The sequence below is a fragment of the Equus przewalskii genome, chromosome 6 (genome assembly GCF_037783145.1).
Source record: "Equus przewalskii isolate Varuska chromosome 6, EquPr2, whole genome shotgun sequence".
Taxonomy (NCBI): Eukaryota; Metazoa; Chordata; class Mammalia; order Perissodactyla; family Equidae; genus Equus; species Equus przewalskii.
In genome coordinates this window covers 82554053-82577357 of record NC_091836.1, presented here as the reverse complement: position 1 = coordinate 82577357, position 23305 = coordinate 82554053, and the positions used below count along the sequence as shown (strand labels likewise).

At 39.7% G+C, this 23305-nt stretch overlaps 1 long non-coding RNA gene across 1 annotated transcript in view; it reads left to right on the top strand.

Annotated features, from left to right (window-relative positions):
• The window catches only part of LOC139084222 (uncharacterized), a 60936-nt gene that overhangs the window by 4320 nt on the left and 33311 nt on the right, over nt 1–23305 (top strand). Inside the window, exon 2 of the long non-coding RNA XR_011541633.1 lies at nt 3416–3544. This is a non-coding gene — a long non-coding RNA (uncharacterized lncRNA). The remainder of the gene's footprint in view (nt 1–3415; nt 3545–23305) is intronic.

Genomic DNA, 23305 nt, shown 5'->3' with positions numbered 1-23305 from the left:
CTCAAGAGAGCCAAATTTTAGAGAAGGCAGTTATTCTCTGCAATTCAGTTGGTAATCTCTGCTTTGCCCTATACTCAATTACGACATCCAGAATTGGTCTGCTTTAAACATATTTTTAAAGCCTTTTATTAAATAAACAAAATAAAGGGGCCAGCCCCGTGGCATAGTGATTAAGTTCGTGTGCTCTGCTTTGGCAGCCTAGGGTTCACAGGTTCACATCCTGGTTGTGGAACTAGCACACTGGTCAAGCCATGCTGTGGACGCATCCCACATAAAATAGAAGAAGATTGGCCCAGATGTTAGCTCAGGGCCAATCTTCCTCACCATAAAAAAAATCTGCCCAGTTTCTAACATTTCCACTGATACATCAGTTGCCAGTCTGAGCAAGTATGGACACACAGGTCCATGTGCCTTCATTTCCTCATCTCTAAAAGGAGGGTGAAGCTTAATGCCCAGCATCTGTTCTGAGTGTTTCAGAGATCTGTGAAACAAGTTCAGTTTTTGTCTGGAGGTGAATCATCTCACCCTGAGTTATTAAACAGCCTTAATCGAGGTGGGACAAAGATGGAGCTGCTATGTCCTTGGCTCTTCTAAATCATTCCCTGTGTCCTGACTCTTGACTTTCCCATTCTTGAAGGGTGACAGAATATGCCACCCCAAAATATGCCACTTTGGTATAAGGACTATTTTGAGCTAAAGGCACTTTAAAAACGGTAGATGCAAGAGGGCATTCTGACCTCTTCTTCCTGAAAACCGGAGGTAAGAGCTCCGGTGTGAAAGATGCTCTCCCTATACGAGAAGAAAAGAAACCTTCTTCACTGGGGAATCAAAGCCAAGAAAATCCTGTATAAATAGGATTGTTAAAATAATTCTTATCTTCCCTTAGCTTCCCCATATGGTTTAGTTACTTTCCCACAATTGCCTGTCTTTGTTCAACCTATTGTAAAGGCCTATAGGCTTTGCCATTTCTTTGAGTCTTTTGTTATGAGAGCTCCTGTATCATGTAAAACATGTAAATTTGTATACTTTCCTCCGGTTCATCTGTCTTATATCAGTTTAATTCTCAGGCCCAGCTGAAAAACCCTGAGAAGATGGAGGTAAAATTTTGCCTCCACATTTTCAACTGTCTCTGGTGTTACCTAGCTCACAGGTGTTGGGAGGAAGAGGAACAGTATTTGTAGCATTTCTGTAAATATCTTCTGTTGTCTATTTTCTAAGCATCATTCTGAAAAGAAGAAACCACCTTGCTAGCCAGTTTCTTTCCACATCTGCTGAGAAGGTCGTTTGGCCGTTCTCTGGTGGATGGCATTGTCAGTGTTTGAACCGCATTTCTTGGTGGTAATAACTCAGTAGAACCCTTAGACCTGGAGATTATTCTTTTCTTTTTCCTGCCTCCTTTTCTTCTTTTTCTTTTTTCGGGATTTACTCCTTTTGTACATGAGTCAGAACAGAGCTGCTGCAGATGCCCAGAAATGAGAATCACTTGTTCCTCCTCTGGGTTCCAACATCACAGCATGTCCCAGGTGCGAGCCACAGACTCTGACTCTCCTATTTCTGGCTCTTTGGATGGTGCTTTTTGAGAACTGTGACTGAAGTCTCTAAGATCAGTACCAGCACACCCTTGAGCTTCTAGGGAAACACCTCCTCCCAGAAATATTTGCAAACAAACGCCCGGGACTGGAGAACCTCAGGCAGCGAACCATACCTCCATGTAAAAACATTGCCAGTATGTACAAAGGTGCGACTGTAAGAAAATAAAACTTTGACTCAGTCCCTAGTCACTTATTCTCCAGAGCAGAGAACATGCATGGATTACAGTTTCTCCACAAAAAAAAAGCGCCATTTAATCACTCTATTATGATTATGGATTAGAGCAGCCAATTGCAGGTTTTTCCTAATGAATTCGGCAGTGGTTGGCTTGAGAAGAATGGAGCATAGTGATGAGAGTCCGGACTCTAGAACTGAAATCCTGCCTGTGGAATCCCAGCACCACGACTTATTCTCTGTGTGACTCTGGACAAGTTATTTACCTTCCGTGCCTCAGTTTCTCAGGGGGTAAAAGGAAATAACAATAGCAGCACCTACCTCCTAGGGGTGCTATGAAGCTGAATGAGTTATTATTTTAAAGCACTTACCACAGTTTCTGGCACATTGTAAGCCCTATCTAAAGGCTTACCTTTAAGATTATTAATTCTTAAGGAAAAGAAAATAGAGTGAAAGACTTCCCAGAACCTATAATACTGCCTATCTTCTACTTTTTAAAGATATACTAATACGCCAAACACTATAGATATTATTTCCAAACCGCACAACAAGGTAGGTATTACTGTCTTCGTTTTACAGACAAGGAAGTGGAAGATTAGAGAATCTAATTAAATTGCCTAAGAGCACATAACTGAGTAGTGGAGTTGTGAATTCTAACCTGGATGTGTCTAATTCCAAAGTATGTGCCCTTCCACTGCACAACATTGTTCCCTAAAACTTATTCTTCCTCTACATTTATTTATATCCACACTATTTTATTTTTTTTACTTATTTATTTATTTATTTTCTTTTTTGAGGAAGATTAGCCCTGAGCTAACTGCTGCCAAGCCTCCTCTTTTTGCTGAGGAAGACTGGCCCTGAGCTAACATCCATGCCCGTCTTCCTCTGCTTTATATATGGGATGCCTACCACAGCATGGCTTGCCAAGCGGTGCCATGTCTGCACCCGGGATCCGAACCGGCGAACCCAGGGCCGCCAAAAAGCAGTAAGTGCGAACCTAACCACTGCACCACCAGGCTGGCCTCTATCCACACTATTTTAAAACTGGTTTTAGGAGTCACTGTGCCCATCCCCTCTCTCCTTTCACAAAGAGATCATAAGAAGTTAAGTGGCTTTCCCAAGACTACCTAAGTACTTAATGACTGTTAAGTAGCCTTTGAATGCCAACCAACCATTTGGTGATAAGGAAAAGAATACACAGTTATATATATGACTTATCACAGTGCCTTTCACATGGTAAGCAATCAACACTAGCTATTCGTTCATTTAACATTCATTTATTACAAATCAGGCACCTGGGAATACAAAAATGAGCAAGATATGATTCCTTTTGCAGCTCACACTAGCTGTCCAGTATGGTAGCCGCTAACCACATGTGGCTGTTAAGCACTTGAAATGTGACCAGTCCAGATTCGCATGTACTATAAGTACAAAAACCACACAGGATTTTGAAGACTTAGTACAAAAAAAAAAGATAAAATACCGTATTAACAAGTTTTCTGTTAGTTACATGTTGAAATGACAATACTTGGGATATCTTGGGTTAAATAAAAATATTATTGAAATTCTTTCCCTCTGTTTCTTTTTAGTTTTTTTAGTGTAGCTACTAGAAAAGTTAAAATTACATGTGGTTTGTATTTCTGTTGCACAGTATTGGTCAAGATGGCAAAAAAGATGAACACAATAAAATATAAGTGCTATGAGAAGAGTCAAAAGAATGTTCTGTGGGAACACTGAGGATCAGCTGCCTAGAGGAGTCAAGAAAAGTTTCACAGACGAGGTAATAGTTGAATCCCAAAGGATGAGCAAGGTATTGTCAGATGACTGTTTTCCAGCTAGAAGATGAGCATGTAGAATGTCACATAAACAGGAGAGAGTAACCAACAAGTTGAAATGTGATAAAGAGCTTGACTTTCCTCGAGTTTGGGATAGAGGGCAGGAGTGCTTGATGAGACATAGTAAGAGATGAAGTTGGAAAAAGAGGTTAAAGAAAGATTATGAAAAGCCTCGCATGACATGTACTATTGAAGTTTTTTATGAAAGAAGACTCATGTTAATTTAATTGAGCTTTAGAAAGATAACTCTAGGGGCTGGTCCTATGGCATAGTGGTTAAGTTCAACATGCTCTGCTTCACCAGCCCACATTCACAGGTCAGATCCCGGGCGGGGACCTATGCCACTTGTCAGCCATGCTGTGGTGGCATCCCACATACAAAACAGGAAGATCGGCACAGATGTTAGCTCAGGGACAATCTTCCTCAAGAAAAACAAAAAAGGAAGATTGGCAACAGATGTAGCTCAAGGCGAATCTTCTTCAGCAACAACAACAACGAAAAGATAACTCTGGTGGCCATATGGAGATTGGATGGGAGGTAGGAAAAAAACTTGGGACAGGAGAATGGGGAACAAAAATAGGAGATTTAGATGGCCATAATTTGGGCAATGGTATTGGGAAGTCAGAGGAGGACAGGGCCATAAAAGATAGTAGGACTGACAAGACTTGATACCTTATGTCTGGGAAGCAAAGAAAAGAGAGGGATCAAGAGAGACACCAGTTGTAATTGTACATGATTATGTAGTGACAGTTCCTTCTGTTTATTCAACAAATATTTATTGAAGGCCTACTTTTGTGCCAGGTAAAAGGTAATAGTGCTTAATGGACCCCTGTGACAATGTCTTAACATTATGACATATTATGATTATGTTTAAAACATTTACTAGGGATCAGAAAAGAATAAATAGTTAAATCCATATTTAATTATTGACCCACTAATGAAACTTTTATTTTACTTCTGTGGAATTATATCTTATTTTCTGGGAGCTTAAAGCTCAGTGCTAAGGTGAGAGGAGGAGTTCCTCATCAAATGAGAGAGCCACTTAGAGCAGGAATCCGATCCCTGAGGGGAGAGGTCAGCCCACAACTGACAGGTATAAAGTCTGATAATATGAAGTTTAGGAAAGGATATGAAGAAACAGGAACTCCTTCATCAACTGCTTGTAAATTAGTAAATTGCATCTTGAAAAGCAATTTGGTAGTTTGTATTAACATTCAAAATGTGCACTTCATAGAACTCAGCGACTGGATTTCTGTATCCCTGAAAGTGCTCCACAAAGCGAGCGTCCAGTGCCCCAGGCGTGTGTGGAAAGAAAATAGAAGAGCTTCCGATTACATGTATTTTTAAAAATATATATTTATACAGAAATGAAAAGGAAATTGAGCTTTACTAAAATTTAGTCTAAGGATTGAAGCAGGCACCTTCCTCCAGTCTGTGTATCAAATATCACATGCATGCTGACAACTCCCAAATTTAAACATCCAGGCTTACCTTCTCCCCTGAACTTTGCCCACCAAGTATCTTCGCTCGGAAATATATGATTACGTTGAAAATACGGAAAGACTGGGAAGTTAGTAGGTAATTTATTAATAAAACAGATGAACCAAGAGAGCAGTATATCAATATTATTAAAGTTTATTGAGGTAAATGACAGAATTCCATCTTGAAGTGCTAGAAGCAAATCCTCCCTCATTACCATCCCCCTCGAGGTGCCATTCTCTTCCCTCTGACAGCCTTTCCCCTGGGCACTGGCACTGGTGCAAGAACAGCCTGGAGTGTGGGATTGCTGGGGAGCAAGGAAGACAGGCCTTAGGGCTAACGAACTGGCCAAAGTCTAAACTATGAGGCAAGAGATTAGTGTAACAAAGAACCGAACAGAAAGTTCTATGGAAAAGGGAGAGGCAGTATATCAGGAAGTGCCAGAATTATGGTCACAAGATGTATTGGGATGGAGTCTGCCCTTTCTCGCTCCTTCTCCTCTTCATAAAATCTCAGCTTTGGAAATTCCCAGTCCAGTCACCCTTTCTTGACCAAAGGGAAGTATAAAAGTTAGGAGGGGATGAAGGACATGGTGTGGAATAATACCATGGCAACAGCAGACGGGGCTTTTTCTTCCCTTTCTTGCTTGCTATCCCTCTCACCTTTCCCACCATGGGCACAGTACAGAAATAGGGACCAGAATGGAAGGGGAAACTGAGTCGAGGCCCTGAGACTGACAAGGATCAGCTCCCAGAGAGGAGAACAAGGTGGGGTTAACTGCTCATCCACAGTGTAGAGGGAAGGAAATTTCCTGCTCTACCCAATCCTGGGGGAGGAATACACAGAAGTCACGCATTTCTAAGTCCAGGCTTGTCTGTAGTAACAGGACAAAAATTCTGTCAGTCAAAAATTACCCCATCCGTTTCTTTAAAGTCAAGTGTTTATTTACTGTAGTAATCAGAAAAAAAATTATGTGTAATAAAATTTGAAAAATGAAGAGGTAAGAAATATTGAGCACCCTGAGTTCTCATTCTGGCTTCACGTACAAAGATGCTCTGCCTGCCTTTGCTCGACTCGCCAACACGTTGTAGTTTTCAAGGGTTTGGTGAAATCTGAGTGGGAAGGAAACTCTCAGGTACCACAGTTAAACTAAAAATTATTGGTAACCAGCTAGAGCCATAGTGGCCAGAAGAACTTGAAGTTCAAGGCAAAGTTTTAGAAACAGTAAAAAGTGAGAAGGGGGAAGGACCTAATGCTTGATATACAGGTGATACGAATATTTCTTCATCTCTGAAAAGAAAAGTGGCAATTCAGGTTACACAGGCCTTCAGCTGTAGAATGATAAGGAAAAGCACAAGGAAAGAACACAGATTAAAGAAAAATTAGTTATATAGGAGAGAGAAAATCAACTTATTTTCTTTCAACATGGTAGGAAGCTGGTAAAGGCTGGATTCCAGTCATTTTTTATCGGTGTAGTGCCCTAATTTTTCCAGAATACAGCCACAACTTCTACTTAAAAACATCAAGGGGGCTGAAGGAATCTCACTTTTGAAACTGGTACTGATGTTACTCAGGAAAGTGGAAGGGATGCCAAGGTATCCAAAATAGCAAGTATGGTGTTACTGGCAGTGTTGCTGGGAGAGCTGGCTGCCAGGAGGCCTAAGGGACTGCAGCAACAACATAGATAAAGGGCTGGGTGTGGGAGTGTGCAGGAGTTAGGAAGGGAACCCATCAGATTGCAGGGCCTGAATTTGAGACTTGCTAGACAAGAAAGCAGACTTTGGACCCTAGAATGAGCAGGTTCTCAGTGAGAGATTAATAACAAAATTTTCTGAGGTTGGTGCAATTGGCCCGAGTACCAGTTGATTGATTTATAATCAGGAGATATATTTCTATAGTGACAGGATGCTCATGTGCCCTCTTCAACGCAGGCCTCCCAGGACCACAGCCTCCTGTAGGCCGCATCAGCAGTCCAAAAGTTGTTGGGTAATCAGGGAATTCCAGCCAAAGGAGACAGACCTGAGGCATATTTCAGCCAGCTAAGGCCTGAGGAAATATTCCTGACCCGCAGAAGAACACTTTTCTTGTACTAGACACTCTGTCAGAATTTGCTTTTCCTGAGCCTGCTTCTTTTGGAATAATGTTAAAGATTTTATTTTTCCTTTTTCTCCCCAAAGCCTCCCAGTATATAGTTGTGTATTTTTAGTTGTGGGTCCTTCTAGTTGTGGCATGTGGGATGCCGCCTCAGCATGGCTTGATGAGCAGTGCCATGTCCGTGCCCAGGATTTGAACTGGCGAAACCCTGGGCTGCCGAAGCAGAGTGCGCGATCTTAATCACTCGGCCAAGGGGCCGGCCCCTGGAATAAGTTTAGATTTACTAAAAAGTTGCAGAGGTAGTATCGAGAGTTCCTATACACCCTTCACCCAGCTTCCCCTAATGTTAACATCTTACACAAGCATGGTACAGTTGTCAAAAGTAAGAAATTAACATTGGTATTATACCATTAACTGTGGCCTTTTATTCAGATTTTACCAGTTTTCCGCTAATGTCCTTTGTCTATGCAAGTATTTGACCCAGTATCCCACATTGCATTTAGTCATCACAATTCCTTAATCCCCTCCAGTCTTTGACAGTTTCTCAGTCTTTCCTTGGTTTTCATGACTTTGACAGTTTTGAGGAGTACTGGTCAGATATTTTGTAGAATGTCCTTCAGTTTGGGCTTTTCTCACGATTACACCAGAGTTACGAGTTTTGGGGGAAATTACCACAAAGGTGAAGTGCCTTTTCCTCACATATTATCAGGGGGCATATGGTATTAACACGATTTATCAGTGATGATGTTGACCTTACCCACTTGGTTAAGGTAGGGCCTGCCAGTATTCTCCACCGTAACGTTACTATTTTTCTTTCCCATACTCTGTTCTTTGGAAGCAAATCACTAAGTCCAGCCTACACTCAAGGAGAAGGGAATTAAGCTCTATTTCGCGGAGGGGGAAGTGTCCACAAATATTGTTCTGAATTCTGTAAGGGAAATTTGTTTTTTCTCCCTCACTTACCTATTTACTTATATATTCAATTGTTTATTTATATCAGTATGGGCTTGTGGATATTTACTTTATTCTTTGGGTTATAATTGAATACTATCGTTATTTTGTTGCTCAAATTGTTTCAGCTTTGGCCAGATTTTTCTGGCTTTGAGAACTCTTCCAGGTTACCTCCTGTGTCCTTTTATTGGAGAACTGTATTTAGAAACCAAGATTTGAGTCTTGGATGTGCTCATCGCTACTGAGGTACCACTCCTAGGCCCACTCAGTGAACAGAGCTAGCCGATCTGTTTGTGTGTGCACATAGATATTTACATTAACATGTAAACGCATGTGTTTATATTCATCTCTGTGTCTATCTGCATATATATCAAAATACACTTTAGTTCATCCAGAGATCCCCAACTATAGCACAGCACTGCAGGATTCAGTCAAGCCTTCTCTCCTTGATTAATTTTTAACTTTATTCTCTGCCAGTGAGAAATCTGGCTCATATCATCTACAGCTTATTTATTTATTCTACCCTGGTATACATGTAAAGCAGTTTCAGAAATGCTAACTCATGCCAATTAGAATCTAGTGCTTATATATGATTCTTTTTGTCTTTAGCCTTAAAGTATCCAGTCAAAACATAGTTCTCCAAAGTTACTTAGGTTAGCACCTGTTTTCCCCACTTCCTTCAGTGAAATTATATCATACATTTGTAATACAATTAGATTCATTCGTCACTGTCCACACACCATCCTGGGATCCTTGCACATCCTGGTTGATATTTTTAAAATTTTCATGCAGAAAAGTTCACTATTTGTGATGCATAATTCTATGGGGTTTGACAAATGCATGTGTCATCTATATACAACTGTAATGTCCTTAACAGAAATTCCCCTGTGCAGCCCTTTATAGTCTGAACTGTTTTAAAATACTAGTTTCCTCTATTAATTGATTCATTCGCTTTAACCACACAGCTGTTCTGAGGGCCTAGGAGACACTTTGCTGGCTTCTCATGTGTGCTGAGTTGGTAAGTTTAGGATTCAGAGGGCAGCATTCTTTCTCATTTCTAAGATTTTGAAAGCCTTCTCACTGTTGCTTACTCCACTGCCATGTATTAACTAAATAGCTTGCCCATAAAATTATAATAAGCAAAAACTTGCTTCTGAAAACTCATTTTGGACTGAACTGTGGGACTGTTCCATCTTCCTTGTAATATCATATCAGAGTAAGATGTGAAAAACCTTGTTGGAAAGCAGAGATGCATATTTAATCTGTTATTTACAGTTGGTGAGGACTTTCTATTTGTGTGATGAGCAGTCTGTAAGGGTGCTGCTTTTTTAGACATCAGAATTAGGCCTTCAAGTGTCAAAAATGGTTCACTCAGTTTCGATGTCTATCTGTAGTGGCTCCTTGACCTTTCTTGGCCAGTCTCAGACCCTTCTAGATTCTGAGAACATGGTGAAAGCTGTGGACCTTTCCTCCAGAAAAATGCATCCACTCAAAATGCTGTATATAATCAGAGAAGTTTCATGAACCCTCTCCCCAGACCTGAAGATGGGTGACCCTCCAGAGGTCCATGGATACCAGGTTATGAATCTTGATCTAAACACTAAGACAAGTTGATGAACATAACAAAGGATTTGTCGATAATTAATGAATGTATTGTACTATAGAGTTAAATGTACATACGTGCATTGTGATGGTTAATTTTATGTGTCGACTTAGCTAGGCTATTGGTGCCCAGTTGTTTGGTGAACCACCAGTCTAGGTATTCTGTTTAAGGGTGTTTTTCACATGTGATTAGCATTTAAATCAGTAGACTTTGAGTAAAGCAGGTTACCCTCCATAATGTGTGTGGGCCTCGTTCAATCAGTTCAAGCCTTAAGAGCAAAAACTGAAGTTTCCTGAAGAAGAAGGAATTCTCCTCAAGGCTGCAGCATAGAAACCCTACCTGAGTTTCTAGCCTGCTGCTCTACAGGACTCTCAAGACTGCAACGTCGACTCTTACCTGAATTGCCAGCCTACCCTACAGATTTCAGACTTATCAGCCCCCCTCAATTGCATAAGACAATTGCTAAAAAAATATATACACACTAACACACACTCACATATGTAAAATCTTCTGTTGGTTCTGTTTTTCTGGAGAACGCTGAGTAATACATATTTCAAACTGTAGCAAATACACAGTGGATTCCTGTAGAAATGTCCAGTTCCCTTCTCCCTATGAAAGATGATGACAGCTCTTACTTAGTGTTTAGCCAGGTATAGCCTGCGTTTTGATTCACATTTGATTCCCCTTATCTTTGCATTTTCCAAGTCCTCTAGATGGGCTGTTGCTGTGTCTCATGCTGTTCTTGTTCTCTGTCTGTCTGCACTTGGATATTCTATTGCTGCTGTAACAATTACCGCAAACTTAGCGGCTTAAAACAGCACAAGTTTATCTTACACTTCTGGAGGTCAAGTCTAAGATGAGTGTCAGCAGGGTTATAGATTCCTTCTGGAGGCTCCAGGAGAGAATCCATTTCCTTGCCTTTTCTGGTTTCGAGAGGCCACTGGCATTCCTTGGCTAATGGTCCCTTCTTCACACCACTTCAAGTTTTTCTTCTATTGTCACATTTCTTATTCTGACTCTGACCTTCCTGCCTCCCTTTTATAAGAACCTTTGTGATTACACTGGGCCTACCAGGATAATCCAAAAATAATCTCCCCATCTCATGACAACTTAACTTAATCATATCGTTAAAAGCCTTTTGGGCCAGCCCAGTGGCGCAGCAGTTAAGTTCACACGTTCTGCTTTTTGGCGCCCCGGGTTCGCCAGTTCGGATCCCAGGTGCGGAAGTGGCACTGCTTGGCAAAAGCCATGCTGTGGCAGGCGTCCCACATATAAAGTAGAGGAAGATGTGCACGGATGTTAGCTCAGGGCCAGTCTTCCTCAGCAAAAAGAGGAGGATTGGCAGATGTTAGCTCAGGGCTAATCTTCCTCCAAACAACAACAACAACAAAAAAAACCCTTTTGCATATAAGGTAAACTTCACAGACTCCAGGGATCAGGACGTAGGTATCTTTGAGGACTCCTTGTTCTATATACCACAGATGTCCTTTTTTCTAACGTATCCTCTGTTTTACTTAGCCCTTATTTTTATTCATAGAGTTATTTACAAAGTTCACTTTTAGGACTGTTTTGATTATTTTATCCTCCATAGGTTTATTCTTCAAATACTCTGCACAAGTATTTTTCACTTGTTAAACCCCAAATGCTTTTCTCTTTTTCTGATTGCATGATTCTGAAGCATTTCTCTCTATATACCTGAGAGCTCTACATCTCTCTGAGTTCTGTTTTGTCCTTTCTATGGCAAAGGAAAGACTTTTTAACAATCCTTTTGGTAAGATAAATAAATTGTTGATTAGTATTCTAGCCGAAACTAGGTTTCCTCCCACTAGATGATGGTGTATAGATAGGGAGTGCATATGCTCAACTGCTGTTCCCCACTTCACCCTTGCCAGATGGAACTCCAATTTTGGTTTGTAGTTGGACTACTAAAAATGCTTCCAGATATTCTCAAATGTCCCCTGGAGGATAAAATCACCTTCAGTTGAGAATCGCTGTCTTAGACCAATCAGAACAACCCAATTCTCCTTTATCACTGACTTATTTAGGAAAGGACATATGATGCAATTCTGGCAAATGAAAGGAGAAGTCTGTTTAGGAGTTGAGGGTCGAAGGAAGAGGGTTCTGAGGAAGAATTTCCTTTCTGAAGAAAAGAGCTAAAGAATGATGAGGCCCTTTTAGTTCCTTCCCCTTTCTTGCTACCTGGGATGCTGGTGTGTATGGACTTGAATCTTGGCGCCGTGGCAGCCATCTTGTGATTTTGAGGTATGGCATAGCAGAAAGATGGGGAGAGCCTAGATCCTTCATGGTATAGTTAAACTGAGAAACCAACCTTGGAACTGACTACCTCTAGATACTAGATATGTGAGATAATAGAATGTGTTTATTGTTGAAAACATTGTTAGCTAGAGATTCTGTTATTTGTGGCCAGAAGCATCATAACTGATAGGATTAAAACAGGATAGAAATAGGGACCCACATTAAACATTCTCCCCCTTCCTTAAAAATACTCAAATGCTGAAAACTTAGAGCAGTGTGGGATGTTTAAGAAGAAACATCTGTAACTATTTAAATACTATGCATAGTCACTACTAAGCAACAGAATAAAAATGTTCGTGAGTACTTTTCACCTAAGGAAAATTTAATAAGAATATTCATTCAATAAAGCAAGAGCTTGAAGATAGATAAAACAACAACAGGAGATGAAAAAGGAAATTACAGAGTTAAGAAAACAATTTAAGGACTTAAATAACACCAACTGTCATCTAACAAATTACTATGAAATAGCAAGAAACAGAACGGACACAACTGAAATGCAATTTCTGACACAAAAGAAAGCCTGTCTAATCATTGCAATGGCAGAGGAGAAGAAAATAAAAGTCAAGGCAATTAATGAGAAGTTAGTCATTGCAGAGGACAAACATTATCCAACATAAAATTAATTATTATCCCTAAAAGAGTGAGCCTAAAAAATGCAGCAGAAAAAAAATACATTAAACTGAATCTGCAAATGAAAGGGCCCATCTTGTTCCAGAAGAAAGTGATATGAAATGATTGACCTGAGATGAAACACGTCAAATTAAATTGAATTTCAAGGATTAAAGAATATTATTCAGGCATCCACACAGAAAAAGAAGGTTATCCGTAAGAGAGGAAATTGGATTATCCTCCACTCTTCCACAGCAATATCCAATGCCAGAAGATAACAGCAATATCTAGAAAGTTAAAATGTGAGACAGGAATATTACACAGCCAAGTAGTGTGCATATAAGGAAGCATATTTACATTCCTAAGCTGAAAGGAGCTCAGGAATCACATTACGCAGGAGTCCTAGAATAAAACTGCTATCAATAAAATCCATACATCCATGAGATTTAAGTATAGAGAAGGTAAAGTAAAAGGATTAGTGGTAAACAAGGAAAACATTTAAATATGGAATTAAATAGCTGTGATAGAGAGCACACCGTCTGAAATGGTGTTCACCAAATATTTCTGATGATTATTTCTGAGTGATAGGATTTTGATTATTTTTTTACTTTCTTATTAATATGTTGCAGTGTTGCTTGAATGCTTTTCAAAGAATATGCTGTATTTCTCTTTTCACAAACACAATGATCATTAGTCTAAAAATAAATTTGTGATATAGCTTAAATAAATAGCTTATCTCTAGAAATTTTAGAAGAGTTTAAACTTTATCTGGGAGAAAACTTCTTGGCTTGATTTTTGTCTTTTAAATATTTAGTATCTTGTTCGTAAGAGTCTATCTTTGCATATAATATTTTGTATTCTTATAACCCAGAAGGATAGAATTATCCAGCACAAAGCAGTCTTTCATTTTCTTGACCTTAGTTGCGTTACTAAAGGCCTTCCCAAATTCTTCAAAAAAGTAGAAGAGGAGGGAACATTTCCCAACTCATTCTATGAGGCCAGTATTACCCTAATACCAAAACCAAAGACATCACAAGGCAAAAAACAAAACAAAACTACAAACCAACATCCCTCATGAATATAGTCACAAAAATCCTCAGCAAAATAATAGCTACATATTTGTGTATTTGCAAACCAAATCCAGCAGCAAATAAAAAGGATTTTACACTGTAACCAAGTGGAACTTATGCCAAGAATGCAAGGTTGGTTAAACATACAAAAATCAATGTAATATACCACATTAATAGGATAAAGTTTAAAAACCATATGATCATCTCAATATTTCTGATAAAAACATTCAACGGACTAAGAATAGAAGGAAACTTCCTCAACTGATAAAGGGCATCTCTGAAAAACCACAGCTAACATCATATTTAGTGGTGAAAGATTTAAAGCTTTCCCTTAAGATCAAAACAAGGATGTTTGTTCTTGCCACTTCTATTCAACATTGTGCTGCAGACTATAGTTAGGGTATTTAGGCAAAAAAATAGAAATAAAAGGCATCCACATTATCTAATTAAAAAAAAAAAGACATCCAGATTGGAAAGGAAGAAGTAAAAGCCACTTCTACTTGTATATGACATAATCTTATATATTGAAAATCCTAAGGACTCCACTAAAACCACACAACTAAGAAAAGAATTAATTTACCAAAGTTGCAGAATACTATATCAAAACAAAATATCAATTGTACTTCTGTACACCAGCAAAGAACAGTCAAAAGAAAATTGAGAACAATTCCATTTTCAAAAGCATCAAAGAAATAAAATACTTATAAATAATTTTTTTTTGGAAAGAATCCAAATTTTTTTCTTCTCCCCAAAGCCTGATTGCATGGTTGTATATCCTAGTCGTAAGTTCTTCTATGTGAGCTGCCCCCACGGCATGGCAACTGACAGACAGGTGGTGTGGTTCCACAACCAGGAAGCGAACCCAGGGCACCAAAGTAGTGAGAGTGCCAAACCTTAACCACTAGACCATCAGGGCTGGCTCAAGAAATAAATTTTTTTAATTATTAAAAATTTCGAAAGAAATTAAAGAAGACCTAAATAAATGCAAAGACGTGTTCGTAGATTGGAAAACTTAATATTGTTAAGATGGCAATACTCTCCAAGTTGACCTACAGATTCAGTGCAATCCCTATAAAAACTCCAGCAGCTTTTCTTTTGCAGAAATTGACAAGTTGATCCTAAAATTCACCTGGAATAGCAAAGGACCCAGAATAGCAAAAACAGCCTTGAAAAGTTGGAGGACACAGAATTCTTGATTTCAAAACTAACTACAAAGCTACAGCAACCCAGAGAGTGTGGCACCAACATAAAGATAGCAACATGGATGAATGGAATCAAATTGAGAGTCCAGAAATAAACCCTTGCATTTACAGCCATTTGATTGTCAACAAGGGCACCAAAACAATTCAATGGGGAAAAGAATAATCTTTTCAACAAATGATGCTGGGACAACTAGATATCCATATGCAAAGGAGTGAATTTGGAGCCCCTACCTCACATCATATACAAAATTTAACTCAAAATAAATCAAAGACCTAAATGTAGGAGCTTGAACTATAAAACTCTTAGAAGAAAACATAGGGGTGAGGTTTTGTTACCTTGGATTAGCTAATGATCAGACATGCCACCAAAAGCACAAGCAACCAAATAAAAAGTAGATTGGACTTCATGAAAATTAAAAATGTTTGTGCGGGGACTGGCCCCATGGGCAAGTGATTAAGTTTGAGCACTTCTCTTCAGCAGTCCAGAGTTTCGCTTGTTCGGATCCTGGGCACCGACATGGCACCGCTCATCAAGCCATGCTGGAGTGGTGTCCCACATAGCACAGCCAGAAGGACCTGCAACTAGAATATACAACTATGTACTGGGAGGCTTTGAGGAGAAAAAGAAGAAAGAAAAGATTGGCAATAGATATTAGCGCAGGTGCCGATATTTAAAAAAAACAAATGTTTGTGCTTCAATGTCAAGAAAGTGAAATAACAAACCACAGAATGGGAGAAAATATTTGCAAATCATAGATAAGAGACTGATATCTAGAATACATAGGGACACTTTCAACTAAACGATAAAAAGACAATCCGTTTAAAATATGGGCAAAGGATTTGACTAGACATTTCTCCAGAGAATTTACACAAATGGCCCATAGAACTGAAAAGGGGCTTCAGGGGCTGGCCTGGTGCTGCAGTGGTTAGGTTCGCACGCTCCACTTCAGCAGCCTGGTGTTCACAGGTTCAGATTCTGGGTGCAGACCTGGCATCACTACACAAGCCACCCTGCGGTGGCATCCCACATAAAATAGAAGAAGATGGGCATAGATGCTAGCTCAGCAACAATCTTCCTCCAGCAAAAAGAGGAAGATTGGCAACAGATGTTAACTCAGGGTCAATCTTCCTCACACAAAAAAATAGATGCTTAACATCATCCGCCATTAAGGAAATGCAAATCTAAACCACAATGAGATACCATTTCACACCCACTAGAATGGTTAAAATAAAAATGATCGAAAGTGTTGAGGATGTGGAATGGAACCCTCATACCTGCAGATGGTGCAGCCACTCTGGAAAACCGTTTGTCAGTTTCTCATAATGTTATACATAGAATTACCATATGACCCAGTAATTATACTCCTAGGTATATACCCTATAGAATTGAAAACATATGCTGACACAAAAACTTATACATGATGTTCATAGCAGCATTATTAATAATAGCCAAAAAGTGGAAACAACCCAAATCTCTTTCAATTATGAATGGATAAACTGTGATGTATTCATACAATGGCATATTATTTAGCCATAAAAAGAAATAAAAGTTCTGATACACATTTCACCATGGATGAACTTCAAAAACATTATACTAAGGGAATGAAGCCAGACACAAAATGCCGCATATTATATGATTCCATTTGTATGAAATGTCCAGAATAAGCAAATTTATAGAGAGAGAAAATAGATTAGTAGTTGTTGGGGGTTGAGGGGAGGAGACAATGGGCAGTAACTGATAGAAACGTTCTGGAATTATATGGTGGTGATAGTTGTACAAGCTTGTGAATATACAACCACTACCAAATTGCATGCCTTAAAAGGGCAAATTTTATGGCATGTGAATTATAAGGCAATAAAAAAAAAAAAGAGAGAGTGTGAGGGCCCATGTATTGCCCCTGTTTGAGCTGATCTCTGAGCCACACCAGGTTAAAGCATTAACTGAAAAAGGAAATGCTATACCATTATGACCTCTTCCCTTCCTAGGTGGACAATGTCCCCAGAGAAAGCTGGCAGAAGACACAAGTTAAGAGAATCCAGTAGAGCCAAACACTGCCTGAAGAAGCAAGTTGGGGCCTTTTTGAGAGGGTTTAATAATTTCTGTAGGAGACAAACAAAGAAAACAGAACAGCGCCTTTTCCTCAGCAATCTGTCTCAGCTGTTTTGGTTGCAAGAGACTGAGAAACATTCAGGTAACAGCTCCGGTAGTCACAGAAATAAAAAGACCGGAATTTCAGGCACATGGGAAGGCCCATGGGAACTCAGGAAAGGACAAAAAGCCATTTGCTGGGCAGTGACAGTTCCTCGTTTGGCTTCCCAATATTCATCTTTTCCCCTTCTTAACACCCCAATTTCCTTTTTTTCCCCCATTGCCTCTTCTACTCTGATTAATGCAGTAATTATTTGGGACTTGGCTTATGACCCAAGCTAGGGCACTGTGTATTCCCTCCCTGGAATTTGAATCTTTAGCCCAGGGACAAGGAAACTGAAGCTATCAATGGTCGGGTTTTCCCTTCTGCTTGTGTAGCAGCATCCTGATCAGACCATTCTTGCCACAGAGACTGCTATTGTCTCCAGGGCTGTCTTGGTTCCCTCCCGTTCTCAAACCTGACTCTCCCACCTCCTGTCAATTTGATTATATCCCTAACGCCTTTTTAATAAATTTCCTTCTGCTTAAGTTAGAGACATTTTCTGCAGGCCGCTCCAGAAAGATGCACTCGTGAATGGCGGGAACCGTGGTAGGGCTGGGTCCCGTGGACTGGGTGGTAATGCAGAATCCAAAACAGCTCTCGGGCCCTCAGCAGGAGCAATTCAAGAACTCTCTCTCTAATGTGACACAATCCACTATCTGCATCTGTTTCTCTCCCTATTACCAACTGACTTCCTCACCCTTTATCTTTTCTCCAGCTCACAGTTTCTGTATATTCAAACTTCCAATCATTCTCTTCAATATACTTATGGCCCATGTTGGGGAGGAAAAACCTTTCCTCTATCCTCTTAGGTTCTGTGACCAGGACTGAGAATTAAACTAACACAAGACAGATTAACAGAAGAAAAGTATACAAATTTCGTTTAATATTTTTACATGCACTTGGAGCCTTCATAGGAAAACTGAAGACCTGAAGAAGCATTTAGAACCGACAGCTTAAATACTTTTTGTAAAACAAAGAATGATAAATTTGTAGAGGAGTGACAAGACAAAAGAAAAGAAGTTAAACTTCTAGAAATGGTAAATTGTGAGGAAGTGACCAAGAAATACACGAGAGAAACTAATGGGAGATAAGGATTGTTTAGCAGGTTGGTTTGTACAGCTCCATTTTGGCACTGACTCCTGGTCTCTGGTGATAAGAATGTTCTTCTCTTCCTGGTACAGAGAGGGCACCTTTCTCATGGGAAGTTTTATGGTCTGCTTTTAGGCAGAAACAGAGAGGTCACTGAGCCCTTCCCGCCTCTGCTGTTTCTCAAGCACCTTCAGCTCAAAGTAATCAATACGCCAAAGCAGCATATTGCATGCAGCAGCCCCTCGGAGAGCAGACTTCTGGCCTCCGCTCTCGTCTTTAGCTGACTGAACCTTTCAGGATTCTGCAATCAAACTGGTGTGAATGAGACTCTGTTTGCCACAGCTCATTCCCCAGTAATTCAGAGTGCCACGCAGGGCCAGGACTAGGGGGAAGGCAAGCAAGGTGCCCAGGACATAAAATTTCCGAAGGTACTCACTCTGGGATGCCAGCTGTGCACTTGCACACCCTGAGAGGGAGCGGCTCCGGAAATGCTGCACGCTGGGTGCCTCGCTCCCCTCACACTAATGCTGGCCCCCATCTGTCTCAGCAGAGTGGAAACTGTGCCTTATCTTACCCTCATGTGAGGGCCAGCCTAATTCTTTTGTTTGTTTGTCGCTGTGGTTTTAAAAGGTTTTATTTTTTTTAGAGTAGTTTTAGGTTCACAGCAAAATTGAGAGGAAGGTACAGAGATTTCCCATACACCCCTGTCCCCACACATGCATAGCCTCCCCATTACCAATGTCCCCCACCAGAATAGTACATTTGTTACAAGTGATGAACCTACACTGACACATCGTAATCCCCCAGAGTCCATAGTTTACCTTAGGGTTCATTCTTGGTCTTGTACATTCTATGGGGTTTGGTAAGTATATAATGACATATATCCACCATTATAGTAATCATATAAGGTATTTTCTCTAGGGCCAGCCTAATTCTTGCTAGGGTACCCTTGAGCAAAGTTCTCCTCCCTTAGGTCCGTTCCTCAAATTCCCAAGGCTCCAGGAGGGAAAATTGCTTTTGTCTTTCCCACAGAGTCCTCATTTTATGCTCCAGAATTTTTTTCCCCAGGGTGAGTGAAGGTGGAAACACGCATTCTTTTTATCCCCCACCCTTGAGGCTATCCTTTCTCACCTTAGGCTCTCACCAGAAAATTCTTTTGAAAATAATGAGGAGTACGTTTGCCAAAATATGAAACATTTAATTTTTAACAATATCACAAAATAGGCTTACAACCAAACCGTCAAGTTCATTTTGGATAATTGTGGTTTGTCTCTGGCTCTAATTTCCTATTTTTTAATTTTTTTTAAATTTTTCTTTTTTAAAGATTAGCACCTGAGCTAACAACTGTTGCCAATCTTCTTTTTTTTTTTCATTCTTCTCCCCAAAGGCCCCCAGTACATAGTTGTACATTCTAGTTGTAGGTCCTTCTGGTTGTGCTATGTGAGACGCCACCTCAGCATGGCCTGATGAGTGGTACCATGTCTGCGCTCAGGATCCAAACTGGCGAAACCCTGGGCCGCTGAAGCGGAGTTCACAAACTTAACCACTCAGCTACGGGGCCGGCCCTAATTTCCTATTTTTAATTACTTGGACAGAAACACATCCATTTCTTCAAAACAGTGATTTTTAGGTATAGGCTATTCTAATTACAGATTAGGGGAAAATGTCTTTAATATCATTTTCAGGGACATGGTTCTTCTAAAAAACATACCTATTCTAAATAGGACACAGTTTTTCAATATAAATCCTCTGTTTTTGGTATTTTCATTGAATTTCCCAAGAAAAGTTGATACTTGATTTATATCAATATAACTAAAAAGTCATGGAAAAATAGTACTTCCCAGAATGCAGAGAGGGTCTGCTCCCAAAAGCTAGCTGTTTTTTCTACCCTGGATGACAGAAAGTGCTTGCAATACATAAACTGAAAATTTTCACACATCCACATTTTTTGTAAGGTTCAGTCTTTAGTAAGCAAACCCCTACCTCAGTTAAGACAAAGCATTTCATGCCATCCCACTGTACAGGATGTGGGCCAGCCTATGTATTGGTTGTTCTTCACTCAATTCACTCAATTATCTGTAGCCATGGGATATGGAGTGAAGTGATGACATGATACAAACCAAGGTTACTCGGTCAGCAGGGGCCAGTGATGGGTCTGGTGACATTGCAAATATCTCCATAGTTCTCTCTGGTATTCAACATCATCCCCAAAAAAGTCACAACCTCAACAAGGAGCTTGGTGGAGCAGACACAGAGAATAACACAGTGTCTGAAGAGTTGATGTAGGGCCTCTCCCTGATCCTCCGTAAACAGTGATGCAAGAAGAAATCCAAGTTCCTCACCAGGGTTTCTGCTTCTACTGAGTATTACTGTGTATTTGCCACAGGCTTCCCTGGAGGAAGACCAAGTGTCCAAAGACCAGAAGAGAGCAAGTGAAAGAAGCGTTCACTAAACGCTGAGGGGGCTTTAGAGGTGTTTGGTCATTTGGTAGGAATGAGGTGACTTGGTTTTCTAGCACTAGAAATGTAGTCCTTTAGTTGCTCCTTTGAATTTCTTTATTGCAGGCAGAGAGGAAAGAAGCAAGCAGGACCAATTGCTACGTGGATGCCTCTGGCTTAGCACCTCATTCAAGAGGACATTATTTTGCATTTCATTTGTTTTGTTTTGTTTTTAAGCTTGAACAGATGAGAAGTTAATAGACGAGAACCAGAGCGTGGAAAAGACTTTGCAGTTCCTTTCCTTTCACCTCCACCTTCAGGAAGACTTTCGGTTTTGTGGAGGTTTTTGTTTATTTTGCTTTCTTTTTCAGTCTTTGTCTAATTATTATTATATGTCTGAAGTACCTTTCTCTGAAATAGTGCCTTCCTTACCTGACTCCAACTCTGCTTTGAGAACCATTTTCACTTTTTGAAAGAGCTTTAGAAATTTCCCAATTGGGTAACTGAAACCGTGGAAAGCGAAACCGCAAATAAGGGAGGGGAACTGTACGAGACGACCTTGTTTCCCTTTCCCATGGGGATGTATGCATGCGCGTACAGAAATGCCGAGAAAAAAGTTTGGAAAGTCAAAAATGAAAGTGTTATCAGTGGTTACCTAAGTGGCAGGGGACAGATCCGGATTGTTAAAGGCCGTAAAAGGGGATTTTAGCCTGATCCAAAATATTTTTTTACATGGAGGGATGATACTAATAATAAAAGAAGAAAAAAGTAGATTCAAAGTTAAGATTTAAATAGTGAATATATTTTAATTCTGAATAAATATATTCTGAACTGGTCAATGTGACTTGGTTGAAAGAAAGGTTTGATTTGTATTCTTGTCTTCCTAAGGATGGGAGAATAGGGAAAAAGTATTAGACTATGTTTTATTTTACTCTGCCCAGATGAAAGCCGCGTGAATCTCAGGTAATACTTTTTAAGTGCCTTGAATTAATTATTCAGTCATACAAAGAATTCATTAGAAAAGTTTTTTCAAACATCTAAAACATTTGAATTCATCAGTAAGGAGCTATGTTTCCAAATAATGTTTAAAAAACACTTGAATGGGGTCATCAAGATCTCTTGATAAGGTAGACATGGATACTAAGGAAAACCTGTTGTTGCTGCGTGTAATTATTTAGTACAATAGACTTTAGGGAAAAAGGAAGGGACAAATTAAAAAGCAAAAAAAGAAACCGCAAAGAAAAGGAGGCAGGTGATATTTTAGAATGTCGATTGTGACAGAACGTAGAGAGCACAGAATCTGGAGACAATAACCTTGGATAATTTTGACTCTGTCGCTTTCTAGTGTGACCTTAGGGAAACCACTTAACGGACTTACAAAACGAGAATGAGAATGTCTGCCTTGCTTACCTCCCTGGGTTGCTGAGAAAGGCACTGTGGAAGGAAAAGGACTGACAAAGTCAAAAGCGTTCCAAAGAATTAGAAAGGAGTGAACAAGATCAACTCAGTCATGTAAAATCCTCAGGGAGATAAGAGCTGCCAAAAGACGGACAGACTGTCCAGAGACCAAGTACAGCTTTATTCTTTTTTTCCTTTCTTTTTATTTTTTGATCCCCTTCACCCATTTCTCCCACGCCCTCCCCCTGCCTCTGGCAACCACCAATCTGTTCTCTGTTCTCCATTATCTATGAGCTTATTTTTAGGTTCCACATATAAAAGAGATCATATGATATTTGTCTTTGTCTTATTTCACTTAGCATGATATTCTAAGCGAACGGACAGACCTTTAGGTCCATCTATGTTGTCGCAAATGGTAAGATTTCACTCTTTTTCGTGACTAAACAATATTCCATTGTGTGTGTGTGTGTGCGTGTGTGTGTGTATCACGATTTTTTTATCCGTTCATCTATCAATGGACACTCAGGTTGTTTCCATATCTTACCTATTATAAATAATGCTGCAGCAAACACGAGGGTGCATATATCTTTTTGGGTTAGTATTTTCATTTCCTTCAGATAAATACCCAGAAGTGGAATTGCTGGATCATATGGTAATTCTATTTTTAATTTTTTGACAAACCCCGCCATACTGTTTTCTATAGTGGCTGCACTAATTTGCATTCCCACCAACAGTGCGCAAGGGTTCCCTTTTCTCCACATCCTTGCCAAAACTTCTCTCTTGTCTTTTCGATAACAGCCATTCTAACAAGTGTGAGGTGCCCTCACTGAGGTTTTGATTTGTATTTCCCTGATGATTAATCATATTGGCCATCTTTTCATATACTTGTTGGCCATCCGTATATCATCTCTGGAAAATGTCTATTCAGATCTTATGCCCATTTTTAATCAGAATGTTTGCTTTTTTTTCCTGTTGAGTTGTATGAATTCTTTATGTACTTTGGATATTAATCTCTTATCAGATTTATGGTTGGCAAATATTTTCTCCCATTTGGTAGGTCGCCCTTTGATTTTGTTGATGGTTTCCTTTGTCATGTAGAAGCTTTTTAGTTTGATGTAGTCTACTTGTTTATTTTTTCTTTTGTTGCTTTTGCTTTTGGTGTCAGGTTAAAAAAATTATCACAAAGATCTATATCAAAGAGATTATTGCCTATATTTTCTTCTAGGAGTTTTATGGTTTCAGTCTTAAATTCAAGTCTTTAATCC